The sequence below is a fragment of the Hemitrygon akajei genome, chromosome 1 (genome assembly GCF_048418815.1).
Source record: "Hemitrygon akajei chromosome 1, sHemAka1.3, whole genome shotgun sequence".
Taxonomy (NCBI): Eukaryota; Metazoa; Chordata; class Chondrichthyes; order Myliobatiformes; family Dasyatidae; genus Hemitrygon; species Hemitrygon akajei.
In genome coordinates this window covers 11,939,191-11,953,709 of record NC_133124.1, presented here as the reverse complement: position 1 = coordinate 11,953,709, position 14,519 = coordinate 11,939,191, and the positions used below count along the sequence as shown (strand labels likewise).

At 43.1% G+C, this 14,519-nt stretch overlaps 1 protein-coding gene across 1 annotated transcript in view; it reads left to right on the top strand.

Annotated features, from left to right (window-relative positions):
* The first annotated feature begins 7,549 nt into the window (after positions 1-7,549).
* The window catches only part of LOC140718789 (transcriptional activator GLI3-like), a 426,621-nt gene continuing 419,651 nt past the window's right edge, over positions 7,550-14,519 (top strand). The window contains exon 1 of the mRNA XM_073032982.1: positions 7,550-7,777. The gene's annotated coding sequence lies outside the window, so the exon portion shown is untranslated. The remainder of the gene's footprint in view (positions 7,778-14,519) is intronic.

Here is a 14,519-nt window from a genome sequence, read left to right as displayed (position 1 = left end):
GCTATAATTTTTTCTTAAACAGATGAAGTTACCGAGGCTATTGCTTGACTCCCGGATTCCGCCAGGGGGAGCGCGAGGTCCTTTAAAACTCAGAGATACCTGTTGATCACGGATTCACTAAAACATTCATCAGGTTTCGCTAAAATTCGTAAGTTATTTTTTTTTAAAGTGAATCAAGTTCCACAACAGAACTAAACAAACAAAATCTCGTTTCATTTTATTACAATGGTATATTCCTGGGGTGTTCTAAATGTTACCATAATATTGAAATCTTGGAAAGATATGCAGTTCATCAGTTTGCTAAACATAAATCCGAGTGTCGATGACAAATGAGCTAAATTAAAGGATTAATCATTTCCAAATACAGAAATACTTGACCTAATCTAAAACAGAAATGTGTGCGGATAAAACAATCCGTGTAATTTTCGTGAGGTTTATCGCATTTTGAGAAGCGATCACTGGTGAATACAGGAGCCAGCTCAAGTGTGCGGGTGACTTTCTGGTGCCGTCCTCTAGGGGCGCAAATTCCTTGTCTGTCTGAAGACCTTGTGATCTCTTACCTCGAGAATTAAGACCACAAGGCAGACGAACAGAATTAGACCACTAAGTCCATCGAGTTTGCTACGTTATTCCATCTTGGTTGATTTATTGTCCCTCTCAACCCCATTCTCCTGCCTTCTCTCTATAACGTTTCACGCTCTTACTAATCCCAGACCTATCAATCTCCAATCGCTGACTTGGCCTCCACAGCGGTCTGTCAATGAATTCCAGATTCACTGCCCTGTGGCTAAATAAATTCAAAGTTCAAAGTAAATTTATTATCAAAGTACATGTCTGTCACCATGCCCAACCCTGAGATTCACTTCCTTGCGGGCATACTCAATAAATCCAATGACCATAATAGAATCAATGACAGGCCGCACCAACTGGGCGTACAACCAGTGTGCAAATATAAAAGAAGTAATAATAATAAATAAAAAAGCAATAAATATCAAATAATATGAAATGATGAGTCCTTGAAAGTGTCCATAGGTTGTGGGGACATTTCTGTGATGGGGTGAGTGAAGACAAGAAAATCTGCAGATGCTGGAAATCCAAAGCAATACTCACAAAGTGCTGGAGGAACTCAGCAGGCCACGCAGCATCTACGGAGAAGTTTAAACTGTCGACGTTTTGGGCGAGACCCTTCATCAGGACTGGAAAGAAGACGACGGGAAGTCAGAGTAAGAAGTAGGGGTAGAGGAGGAAGAAGTACAGTGTGGTAGGTGATAGGTGAAGCCAGGATATGGAAGGGTGAAGTAAATAAAAACTGGGAAGCTGATAGATGAAAGAGATAAAGGGGCTGGAGAAGGGGAATCTGGTAGGAGAGGGTCGAAGACCATGGAAGAAAGGGAAAGAGGAGGAGTACCAGAGGGAGGTGATGAGCAGGTAAGGAGATGAGGAGAGAGAGGGAAACAGGAATGGCAATGGTGAAGGGAGGGGGCAATTGCCCTAAGTTCAGAAATCGATGTTCATGCCATCGGGTTGGAGGCTACCCAAGCTGAATATAAGGTGTTGCTCCTCCCATCTGAGTGTGGCCTCATCGCAGCAGCAGAGGATGTCATGGACTGACATGGGGTGAGTTAAGTCCAGTCAAGTCAAGTCAACTTTTATTGTCATTTCAACCATAACTGCTGGTACAGTGCATAGTAAAAATGAGACAACTTTTTTCAGGACCGTGGTTTACATGACACAGTACAAAAAACTAGACTGAACTACGTAATAAAAAAATACAACAACACAGAGAAAGCTACACTAGACTACAGACCTACACTGGACTGCATAAAGTGCACAAAAACAGTGCAGGCATTACAATAAATAATAAACAGGACAGTAGGGCAAGGTGTCAGTCCAGGCTTCGGGTATTGAGGAGTCTGATAGCTTGGGGGAAGAAACTGTTACATAGTCTGGTCGTGAGAGCCCAAATGCTTCGGAGCCTTTTCCCAGACGGCAGGAGGGAGAAGAGATTGTGTGAGGGATGCATGGGGTCCTTCATAATGCTGTTTCCTTTGCAGTGAAGTTATCCCCTCTGGTTCATCAGCCTGCTGGTTGAGGGGTAATAACGGTTTCTAAACCTGGTGGTGTGAGTCCTGAGGCTCCCGTACCTTCTCCAGCATCTGCAGATTTTCTCTTGTTTGTACCTTCTTCCTGATGGCAGCAGCACGAAGAGAGCATGACCTGGGTGGTGGGAGTCTTTGATAATGGATACTGCCCTCCTGCGTGTAGATGTGTTCAATGGTGGGGAGGATTTTACCCGATATGAACTAGACCGTATCAACCTACTTTTTGTAGGATTTTCCATTCAAGGTGATTGACGCAGGCTGTGATGCAACCCGTCAATAGACTCTCCACACACAACTATAGAAGCTTATGAAAGTTTTAGATATCATGTCAATTCTTTGCAAACTCCAAAGGAAGTAGAGGTGCTGCCATGCTTTCTTCATAATTGCGCTTAAGTGCTGGGCCCAGGGCAGGTCCTCTGAAATGATCACACCAAGGAATTTAAAGTTACTAACCCTCTCCACCTCTGATCCTCTGCTGAGGAGTGGCTCATGGACCTCTGATTTCCTCCTTGTGAAGTCAATAATCAGCTCCTTGGTCTTGTTGATATTAAGAAGTTGTTGCTGTGGTACCACTCAGTCAGCTCTTCAATTTTCCTCCTGATGTGCTGATTCGTCAGCACCTTTGATTCGGCCCACGCCAGTGGTGTCGTCAGCAAATTTGAATATGGCTTTGGAGTCTCCTCATCTCTGTTCTAAAGGGACATCCTTCTATTCTGAGCCTGCGCCTCTGATCCTAAACTCCCACATCATTGGATAGATCCTTCCCACATCCACTCTATCCAGGCCTTTCAATATTCGATATATTTCGGTCCTCCCTCATTCTTCTAAACTCCAGCTAGTACATGTCCAGGGCCATCAAACGCGCCTCATACGTTAACCCTTTCAGTCCCGGAATAATCGTCGCGATCCGTGGGTGGGGTTTGAGACTTGGTGTTTGCTACATAAAAATATATACATTTTTATTTCGTGATGTCTAACTTCAAGAATTTATATAGTTGAACGAATCTTCATTTCTTTTCGCAGCTGGTCACCTCCAAGACTTCCTTGGTCATTTTTGCCTGTCCCGAACTTTCGATGACTTTGAAACTTTTTGTAAGCGTTGCCTGGGGTTTAACACAGGCATTGAATTGAATAGAATGTCGTCTTCGCGAGGCACCGCCGTTTATCAGTCCAAGTTTGTCCTCCGATCGATGATCCAATACCAACTGCCCATCCAGGTCAGGTATCTATCTATCTATCTTTCCCACTCTTACTTGGCCGAATGATATCCCCTTCATTCTATCAACTGAGAAAACCCCGCGTTATAAAACGCCTTTCAGATCCGCGCGGCGCCCCGAGGCGTCGCAGAGCTGCCGCTGAAGTGTGGTAGTTTTGTGTTTGACGAAAACCGACCCAAATTGCCTTCAGCGAGGTGATGCTAAAAACAAAACACGCTTCGGTAAACTCTCACATCGACGAGGACCGCGGTGATAAGCTCCGGTGCAATCGGAAAGATTCTGTGGTTAGCTCCGCAAGAGCGTTCATAGATCGAGAGAGAAACTTAAATAAAATAAGCTATTGAGATGGCAAGAAACAGGACCGTGTCATTGAAAACATCCGGTGTTATCACTTGTCAAGAACCCCACGATTCAAGATCGTTTAATGCCTTTTCCAATACATGTAAAGGAGAACGAAATAATTGTTACTCCGGAGACACACAAAAAACACAAGACAATAAATATATAAGCATCTTATAGATTGTACGTACATAAAGTGGCGTTAGGCACAGGAATATCTATACGTAAGGTGACTGACAGGAAACGATCAATTTTGGGGTGGGGGTGTGGTGGCGTGGGTGGAGGCTATATGCCTTACTCCTTTTTCTTTAGATATCACCAATTAATCGCTGAAGCAACAGGTGCTTAGGATTTATTCAATACCGCCAGTTTCCCGGATTTAAAACCACCAGATTGAAATATAGCTCCATATGGTTCAGGAATGATCTTGGAGCAGTAAGGAAATCCACTGGCCTTACCTATGTGACCGCAGATTTCCCAACGTGGGTGATTCTTAGCAGCCTCCTTAATTGGGGGGCGATCAAGGGGCGGTGGGAATGTTGACGTTGCTCCGATGTCCACACCCCCTGAACGAATGAATAAAGAAACAGAGTCTACCTGACTGGGAAGGGGTGCCAGGGACAGTGAAATCTTTAAAAAAGCCTCTACTCTCCCACACCACTACTTTATCATTTCCTGTCAGTCACCTTATGTACAGACACTCCTGTGCCTAGTGTCACTTTATGGGCATACAATCAATCTATGTATATAAGCTGTCTTATGTATTTATATTTATTGAGTTTTTAATATTATTGTGTTCTTTATACTATTGTGTTTTTGTGCTGTATCGGATCCGGGGTGAAACTTATTTCGTTCTTCTTTACACTTGTGTACTGGAAATGATGACATTAAACCGTCCTGAATCTTGATCTCTTGGGGGGAAAATGTAACGTTTTAGTGATTTTGAATTGGTGAATTGTCAGTCGTCGGGCTCAGATAAAATGTATTCTGAATGCAGTCTCACCGAACACGACGCACTTCGTACCTTAAGCGGGATCCCTTACGTTACGTCCTGCTGGCTTCAAATTTTAAGACTAAAAATTCCAAGATCTTTAAATCACTCCCAGAAAGGGCGATCCTCACACCAGCATGTAACGAATCAACGCACTATAGAAAATACGTTCTGTAAAATCGCTGTTATCATGGGTGATACTTTTAAGTACTCATATGCAGCGGCTCATTAGAACGCAAGTTTCAGACTGAAGTCCCGTTTCTTGGTTAAACTAGACACATTCTATAAGTCTGTTGTTAGAAACTTCTTATGGCAATTTTGAAGTTTCCAATTTGAAAAATCTCCGAAACGCCCTGAAAGCGGCGTGCCCTGCATAAATTCAATCAATCCCTGATTTCTTTTCGAAACGGTTTAAGGATAGATTCATTATTTTCCAGTCCTGGCGAAGGAATCCGACTCCAAACGTTTCTATTTCCCCAGGAGCTGAGTGTTTCATCTTTTTTTTTTAATTGTTCATGCCGCGATCCTAGTTTTAGGGAGAGAGTGCCAAGTTAATTCGTTAGTAGAGTTAATCCCCAGGTCAACTAGTTAACATACTGTACCATGAAGTGGAAAGATATTCCGGAAGTCCATAACAAGAAAATACTGTGTATTAAGAACGAATGGAGCATTGCATCCCCGATCATGAGCAAAACCGCGAGATCTCACACTTGAGATTATGAAGGTTAATTGTAATGCTATCGAATATTGAAAGGCCTAGATAGAGTAAATGGGGAGAGGAAGTTTCCTACAGTAGGAGAGTCTAGGACCAGAGAGCACAGTCTCAGAATAGAAGGGCGTCCCATTAGAACAGAGATGAGGAGGAAATTCTTTATCCAGAGGGCGGTGATTCTGTGGAATTAATTGCCACGGACCGCCAAGTCATCGAGTATATTTACTCAATTGGTTGGCAGGTTCTTGATTAATAAGAGCGTCAAAAGTTATGTGAAGGCGGCGGGAGAATGGGGTTGAGGGGGGTAATAGATCACCCAAAATGGGCCGAATGGTCTAATTCTGCTCCTGCGTGTTATGGTCTTTTGGTCAACTCTCGTTTCTCTTTCCACGGAGGCCCCTGATCGGCTGAATCTTCCTGCATTTTCATTTTCTTCTACGGAATGTGATTCAATTGTCTGCGAGTAAATGGGGCCACAAGCAGACTTTATCTCGATGTTACAGCTGCAACTAGGCTGACTCACCCGTTACTAAAACCGTTCATTTCTCTGAGGTCAGATCAATATTTATTCTACGATGAGGCGAAGATAAATGTTAAACCACGAACGAGATGGAACTGCACACATCCTGTAATAATAAACAAGAACTGGTAAAAATGCAATCTTCAGATGTTCGTGTGTGTATTTAACTAGATGTTTAACAGATTATGTAGCCAGCAAGAATCACAATTCCGGGCTGCTTCAGTGATGTGCATCGCGACCCCCGCATTACTCAGTCGTTTCGGATGTTAGCTCGCCTTCCCGGAGCTTTCCCGTTCCCTCACACTTCGAGGTTTAGAGGCTCATCGAGAGATCTGCTTCCCCCCCCCCCCACCCCCCGAATCCCTTCATTACATTTTGTCCAACGCATGTCACCGGCTGGGCCGCTGAGATGCCGCTAAGCGCGTACAGACCCCCACTACCAGATCCAGACAGCGTGGATTGGAAAACAGCAAACACAGCGGACATTAAAGGGAGAAACACTGGCTGAAATACTGTAAGGGAATTTGGAGAATTTGATCTCATGCCGTGACAGTCCGTGTACCGAACTGAAATGCCGAAAATATTTGGAAAGCGGCGCCCAGAGTTTACCTGTTAGTTCCAATACCTACCACTGTCCGTAACATAACAGACAACTGCATATAGAACGCCATTCTACTGAAATATTTTAATCCACACTTTAACTCCGAAAACTGCTCTGTGCCATGACCTGAGCGTTTGTCCCGTCTCTCTCTCTCCCTCTTCTTGCTAATACCTTCGGCGGGAGGTGTACGAGTCTTGGGACCCAAACCACTAGATCAGGAACAGTTGCTGCCCTACGATCATCCTGGACCAGCGTGGATGACTTCACTGGGCTGACTCCTTAGCCTGTAGACTCGCGTTCAGGGACTCTGCCTTTGTTACGGGTGGTTTTTCTTGGATTCTATTGTATTTCTTTATTTTCCTGTGGGTGCCTGTAAGAAAACGTATCTCAAGGTTGTGTATGGTATACATACTTTGATAATAAATTCACTTTGAACGTTAAAACATCTTCCAAAAGTCGGGTGTACGCGGTCAATTCGCGAGACTGACAAGGAGCAGAGAACTCCTTTTATTTTCCAATTTCACTTTCGATGAATCTTTTCTTTTAACTTTTCCACGTACTCGGCCCAACTTTAATTATCCCGTTAACTTCCTGTCCTAATTTTCCAGCTTTCCCCCCTCGCTTTTGCTTACTTCTGTAACTTCAGCACAAGATCGGACTTTTGAAATCTTCGGCTCTCTGAACTTCTCATCCCATCCATTCGCCTCCTCCCCTCTACCTTCCCCTCTTTCATTCCCCCTCCCCTCCTACCCTGCCATCCCCCTTTCCCTCTCCTCTCCCTTCCTCCCCTCCCTCCCTCTCTCTTCTCCCTCCATCGCCCTCCCCTTCTTTCTACTCCCATCCCCCTTTCCCTCTCCTCTCCCCTCCTTCTTTCCCCTTCCCTCCCTCCCTCCCTCCCTCACTTCTCTCCCTCGTTTCCTTCTTCCAACTTTCTACATTCAAAGTGAACCCGCCTGAGTGTCGCAGCCGCAGCAGCAGCCTCTCGGTGGGCCGGCCCGGGACGGGACGTCGGGGGTGTGCGAGAGAGAATGTGGCCGGGGAGGCGGGAATGTCAGACTGACAGCTCGGCGCCCTAGCCCCCTCATTGGCCCAACTGCAGTTGGCGGCGCGGTAGAGTCGGGCCGCCTGGCTCCCGTGAAAACCCCACTTTGTTTGCGGGGTCTTTTTTTTTCCTTCTTAAAAGACCAATAATTATTTTATCGGGGTGAGGACGTTGGTGCTGGAGGCCACCGACTCTTCGGCTCTTGCGCTGGGAGGAGCGCGAAGCGGCGATTGGGGACTGTAGCCCGCTGCAGGTAGGAGTTTGTTCGGGGGCGCACGTCCGTCTGGATCTCCCGCCCCGGGCTGAAAACCTTCCCCCACCCCACCACAACCACCAAAAACTCCGGCAAGTTGTACATGTTTGGCAGGCAGGCCGGGCAGGAGCTCCCCCCCCACCCAGACTTTGGCGGGCTCGAGTTCCGCCATCCCGCCGACCCTCTCGCGTGAAGCCTCCTTCACTTCGGGAATTTTTAATCAGACTTAGCCAAACTTTCGCTCTGAGTTCAGTTGTTTACCCCCTTGTCCGAATCAACCACCACGACCCTTTCTGCCGCCGGGTTTGTTTTTCTCCGAGGAGACGGCGGAGGCTGCTCTAAGACCCATCAGTGCGTGAGTGTGCTGGATGGGGTGTTGAGGAGAACCGGTCTTCTTCCTCGGAGGACCGGCATCTCCCGCAACTTTCCCGACTGGACAAGAACCCCTTCCCCCCCCCCCCCCACTTCCAACACAGACACACTTCACAATCCTGAAAACCGCACCACGCTGTCGGGCCGAAGCTCGCGTTCATACAACCGGCTTTTTTTTTTGCGCTATTTTGCTGGCTCGCAGACATTTTTCTGTTCTTGAGACTGCGTTTGACCCAATGAAGAGGAATTAAATTGAGGCGGTGGGGGACCGGCCCGGTCAAGCGGGCGAGAGGAGGGGGAGCGTGTTTCCATTGAGGACTCAATTGAAAATGCCCGTAGAGGAATGGAAAGCGGAGTTTTGCTGAATTCCCCGAGCTCAGTTTGTGTGTGTGTGTGGATGTGTGCCAGCCTGTTTGTGTATGTGTAAAACATTTTAAAACAAGTTGTTTCCAGCTGTTCAACAGATTCCGTCTGCCAACAAAAAAAAATCTATGCTGGGACCCATTGGCTATTCTGCGCGGATGTGAACCGCCTTTTTTGAGTGCGGTATTCACTCGGGGGACAAACCATTTCAGCACGACTTCTTTTCCATTGATTTATACAAAAAAAAAACAACAACAAGAAAAGAAAAACTGTGTAAAGGCGTAAATAATTGAAGTAAATTTGTGAAGAAGTGTTTTAAAATCTCATCATCTCTTTGGTAGTTTGGTGCACAGTGCGTACAACGTGACTGGCAGTTAACCTCATTAGTAAAAAAGTTCTCAACGTTACCAGGAGGATTTAAAGCGTCTTGAAAAATGTGCAGCAAGAAAGTAGTTTAGTTGGCTCCCGATTCCACTCCGTATAGCGGGGATTGACGGTTCGAATCGCATGCCCTCAATTCTTTTGGGTCCGACTGGGTTTGGTTTAGAACACAAATAACTGCACGGGAACAGGCTGTTCGGCCCGCTGTGTTGTGCAGAACCAGTTAAACTAGTAATCAAGTTACCAGCTAAATGAATCCCTTCTGCCTACACAATGCCCTCATCCTTGAGTTTCCCTCGCACGCATTTCTGTCGTGTGCGGGTGATTCTATTGTGTTTCTTTCTAGTTTCCCGCAAATGCCTGCGGAAACGAATCTTGGGGTTGTTTATGGTGACATATATGTTCTTTGATAATAAATTTACTCTGAACGTTGAACGTTCATCTGTCTATTCTAAATCTTTTAGTTTGAACAAAGTTAGTTGGCTAAATGCGCCGTCCCCGCGGTACTTTGCCACAGCTACACGCGTGGTTAACGAAACACGCCAAGTCTTTATGTAAATTAAAGCTGAAATTTTAATAATTCAAACCTTTTGAAATTAAGCATTTATTAATGTCTGTTGAACGAATTGCTGTATTTCCTAAGGAAAAGAATATTTATCTAACTCCCACCCCCATACATATTTTTTTACCATGATGTTCCCGACTTAATTGCTACAGGAGATAGTGGGGACTGGCAGTTACCAGATCGCAGCTGTTTGGTGCCTGTAAACTAGAACGACAATTCTGTACCCTGTTAGGATAGCGATGGGTATTTACAATATCTTTGCGATCGCCCCTTTGTTTTGGAATGTAAATACCTTCGAACCATAGAAGATCCAAAAGTCATCTTCTTGTTTTACTTAGTTCTCGCCTAAAAGATTCTTTAGGAGAATATTTTCAGAAAATTAGTTTCAAGACTTAGCTATAGTTGTAATATTATAAAATTAAAATTATTTTTAAGGCCTGATACTTTGGTTCTGATGTTTCTATTGTGGTTGCTTGAATTGAAATAACGTTTTTATATATTTGAACATTTAAGCACGAAATATTTCCAAACACCAGAAGTGTGTTTACTTGTTTTTTTTTAAAAGATAGAGCGTGTTAAAGAAAATAATGTGGATAGCTCTTGTTATGCTCTGAATGGCTACATTTTTAGGTACAACAGTGGTAATGCTAAGATTCTGTTGCAGCATATTTCAGAAAATTATTTTAGTTATAGTTTAATAAAATTAGTCATAAAATTATAATTAGTTTTAAGAAATTAAGTCTAGACTTAGTATTTTGCATCTATTGCCCCTAACGCAGTTACTGATGAACTGAAGTAACCTTTTTAACCATTTGTAGACTGAAGCACAAGATATTTCCAACTGGCAGAAATGTGTTTGCTTATTTTTTTAAAAGATGGAAGTAATTAAAGGAAGTAATTTGGTCTATCTCTAGTTATGAGCTTATACACTCACTGGCCATTTTATTAGGTGCACTTGTATACCTGGTTGTTAATGCAAGTATCTATTCAGCCAATCATGTGATAGCAGCTCATGGAGACATGGTCAAGAGATTAGGTTGTTGTTCAGACAAAGCATCAGATTGGTGCAGAAATGTGATCTAAGTGACTTTGACTGTGGAATGATTGTTGGTGCCAGACAGGGTGGTTTGAGTATCTCAGAATCTGCTGATCTCCTAGGATTTCCAAGCCCAACGGTCTCTAGAGTTTACAAAAGAATGATACAAAAAAAAACCGAAACGTCGACTGTACTTCTTCCTATAGATACTGCCTGGCCTGCTGTGTTCCATCAGCATTTTGTGCTCCTATCATTTTGGATCTCCCCCTCCACCTCCCACTTCCAAATCTCTTACTATCTCTTCTTTCAGTTAGTCCTGATGAAGGGTCTTGGCCTGAAACATTGACTGTACTTCTCCCTATAGGTGCTGCCTGGCCTGCTGTGTTCCACCAGCATTTTGTGTGTGTTGCAAAGAAAAAATGCAATGAGCAGAAGTTCTGTGGGTGAAAATGTCATAGTGAAGTACAACACCAAAAAAGACCTTTAGCCCATCTAATTTGTGCCGAACCATTTAAACTGTCTACACCCATCGGCCTGCACTGGGACCATAGACCTCCATATTCCTACTATCCATGTACCTATCCAAACTTCTCTTAAATGTTGAAATCGGGATCGCAAGCATCACTTGTGCTGGCAGCTCGTTCCACACTCTCATGACCCCCTGATTTATGAATTTTCCCTTCATGGTCACCTTAAGCTAATGAGAGAGGTCAGAGGAGAATGGCCAGACTGGTTCAAGCTGACAGGAAGTCGACAGTAACTCCAATAACCATGTGCTACAACAGTGGTGTGCAGAGGAGCATCGCTGAATTGAATTTTGAAGCGGATGCGCTACTGCAGCAGGAGATCACAAACATATAACTTAATGGCCACTTTATTAGGTGCAGGAGGTACCTAATAAAGTGGCCACTGAGTGTAGCTTATGTGGCCCTTTCAGGAATTCTGATATGGTTATGATTTAATTATAACCTATTCGGTCTGGACGAAAATAAGTAAGAATCTTTTATGATGTTCTCCTTCCACTTTCACTGCTTTTGTTTTGGCTTCTTTGAAATATATCCAGGGAAGGAGCAAAACCAGAATTTTACACTTTGATGGTTTTGTCTTTGATATCTTGACAGCAAAAGGCTCGCAATTGCTTTATATAGTATAGGCAGTAACACGGAGCAGCAGAGGTGTGCCTGGGTGCATTTGTGTTTAACTGCAAAAGAAAATGCAATGATGGGTTCTTATCAGTTTTCTAATCCCAGATCCCACTCTTCCTTGAGGGCACACCTCAGATCTAGGTGAAAAATCATTGTACACTGTTTCTGTGTTTTCCTGGTTCCAGTGCCAGTCTTATAAACTCACAGTTCTTCCTGCTCTATGTTATTTTTTTAAGTTTTAGCATTTGCTAAAGACATCCCATTATTCCCTGCTCTTTTTAAGTTTCTGAAGAAAGGTCTGGGTCCACAATGTTGACTGTTTATTAATTTCCATCGATGCTACCTGACCTGCTGGGATCCTCCAGTATTTAGTGTGTGTTGCTCTGGATTTCCAGCATCTGCAAATTGCTCATGTTTATCGTTTTAAAATTTCTAGTTTCTACCCACTTGAGAAAGATCTGTGACTTTCTATTCCTTAAAACAATACATAAATAGAAGGTCATAATCTCAAGAGATTTTGCAGATACTGGAAACCCAGAGTAACACACGCAGACAAAATGCTGGAGGAACTCAGCATCTACAGAAATGAATAAAATCAACATTTCAGCCTGAGACCTTTCATCAGGATTCATCATGTCTTGGCACAAAACATTAGGTATTTATCCCACTCCATAGATGCTGCCTGACCTGCTGAGTTCCTCCAGCATTTTGTGTGTGTTACTGTGCATTTCCAGCACCTGCAGAATCTCAAGTGTTCATGCACACACAAAATGTTTAAGGCCAAGACCCTTCATCAGGACTCAAACATTAGTTCTGGAAATGTTTTTGTCAGGTGATGATGAGAGGCATTAAAACATTGGTTATCAAATTGTCAGCTTGTGCTCCCTCCCTTTATTTTGGCTTCTTCTTCCTTTACAGTCCTGATGAAGGCTCATTGCCCAATATGTCGACTGTTTATTCCTCTCCATAGATGCCGCCTGACTGCTGAATTACACCAGCGCTGTTTGTGTGGCTGTTGCATATACATAGTAGATGTGTTAATTGTGTCTGAGGAAGTATATCCAGTGGGAATCATTGCTTGATCTTCAAGTATGTAACATCCCACTGCATTGCATTTCTTCAGGGACTATTACGTTAGGGAGTTTTAAGAGATGTTTAGCTGGGCACATGAATGTGAGGGAAATGGAAGAATATGGACATTGCATTTAAGGTGAGAAGGGGTAAGTTCAAAGGAGATGAGAGTGGCAGGTTTTTTTCTCAGAGGCAGATGCATTAGGGACTTGTAAGAGACACTTAGATGGGCACATGAACGTGAGGAAAATGGAAGGATATGGACATTGTGTAGGCAGAACAGATTAGTTTATTTGGACATTTGATTACTGATTTAACTGATTCAACACAGCATTGTGGGCTGAAGGGCCTGTTCCTGAACTGTACTGTTCTACGTTCCATTTAGTATACTCGATTTCAAACTTGACTACTTTGCACATTGCTAGAAATAATTTTAGCATGTGTGTTTCTGGATTCTGCATGGGTCTGCTGAGAAACGGGTGACAACCATGTATTATAATAGTGGAACTCTCGTAGTCGGCAAAGTTAGCTAGTGCTGGATTAAAGGAGGCAGCTCTAGTGCTGGTGGGGGAGGAATGGTCTATTATACCCTATTTATTAACTTCAAATTTCTATATCCATCTATCTATCTTATGAAATATGTTCTTTAGTGTTCCGATACAGAAATTGTGACATGTTAAGCCATTTTATAATGCAAATTATTCAAAGAGGCATGCTGAGTATCATTGCCATTCAGGAGTCAGTAAAAATTAATAAGTGTGTCAGCTTCCTTGCTATAGTAGGCAGTTAGCAAGTATAATACACACATTAATAAGGTTTTACACTGGAGTTAATGTTTCAGTCATACAATAATGTGATCTATTAAACTTATATTCCTAATGCCGCAGAAAGACAGACTATCACTTATCTTTGAAAAGACCAATTAGTTTGCAATTGAGAACATGCTGCTGAATTTACTAGAAAAACATTATTAATCTGGAGGGCATTTGTGTAAAATTTTCAGTGAAATAACTTCTGTTTCCTGAATTCCATTTCATTAGAGCATGCAAGTGCCTTCTTTTCCATTTGGCCAATGTAAAAATTTAACTTTTATTCCCAAGAATTTCCATCTCCTTTTGTAAGCAAAGTGCTACGAACACAAGAGATTCTGCAGCTGCTGGAGACCCAGAGTAACACGCACACACACAAAATGCTGGAGGAACTCAGCAGGTCAGGCAGCATCTGTGGAAATGAATAAACGGTCTTGGCCCAAAACATTGAATGTTTATTCCTTTCTATAGATGCTGCCTGACCTGCTGAGTTCCTACAACATTTTGTGTGTGTTACTAAAGTGTGACACTGCAGTGTTTATTTTGAAAGTGCTTGAATGTAATTACTCTGTTAAGTATTCCAACATGATTCATTGATTGGTCGAAAACCTACACAGTGGACTAAATGTATCCTTAGCTAAAGTGTCATTATACAGTCTAAAGTATCACTAAACACAATTGACTAAAAGTATCATTATTATTCCTTGATTGTTATTATGTATCCTTGTTTAAGTATTATTGCAAAGCTATTCTGTAGACTATAAAGTAAAAAGGCAGATTGTTTTGAATCCTGTGTTTTATAAATATAGATGCTTGGTGGTTGTTAATGGGTTTAAATGTCAAATTCAAAGTGAAATTTATTATCAAAGGACATGTGCACTCAGAGCCAATTTATGAAATACTTCCTGTACCAAATACAGTGGGCACTGAGCATATGTTCAAGGTCTTCTGCTGCTGTAGCCCATCAACTTCAGGATTCAACGTGTTGTGTGTTCAGAGA